Here is a 566-nt window from a genome sequence, read left to right on the forward strand (position 1 = left end):
AATCATGTGTCCTAAATATTTTAGGAAGGTTCTTATCCACCTTTTAATCTTGTACTATCCATTCACTAATTATAGAGTTCTAATCATTATTAGAAGTCCTAATTTATTATTAAGTTTATCTTAATTAAAATCTATCCAAATCGGATTAGGATGTCATCTACTCAAATTGACTTTCCATTTTAATTGCAATTATCTAATCTAATTAGATGTTGATAAATTTAAATCATAATCCCTTAATTTAGGGAGTCCTCATCAAATGAGGAAGACTTAATATTTTGGAGATTTACTATCAATCAATTCAAAATTGATTGATTCCATTAAGGATTCAAACCCCTTGATTTTGGCATGTATCCCTAACATTTAGGAGTCAATGATCAGCTAAGGAAAGAATCCTTCCTAATCATTGAGTGTCCAATTTCTCCAGCAAACAACCTCTTTCCATAAAGTGGTTGCATCCATGGCAATGGGAGGTGCAGCATCCATGTGTGGCGGCACCATGCACAACCTTTGTCATGAGTGCCGTTTCACATGTGAAGGACATTCCTTTAATTTTGTTAAGTGTCCAG

This window comes from Theobroma umbraticum, unplaced genomic scaffold, assembly GCF_002168275.2.
Source record: "Theobroma umbraticum cultivar Fairchild unplaced genomic scaffold, ASM216827v3 scaffold_51.0, whole genome shotgun sequence".
In the NCBI taxonomy this organism is placed as follows: domain Eukaryota; kingdom Viridiplantae; phylum Streptophyta; class Magnoliopsida; order Malvales; family Malvaceae; genus Theobroma; species Theobroma umbraticum.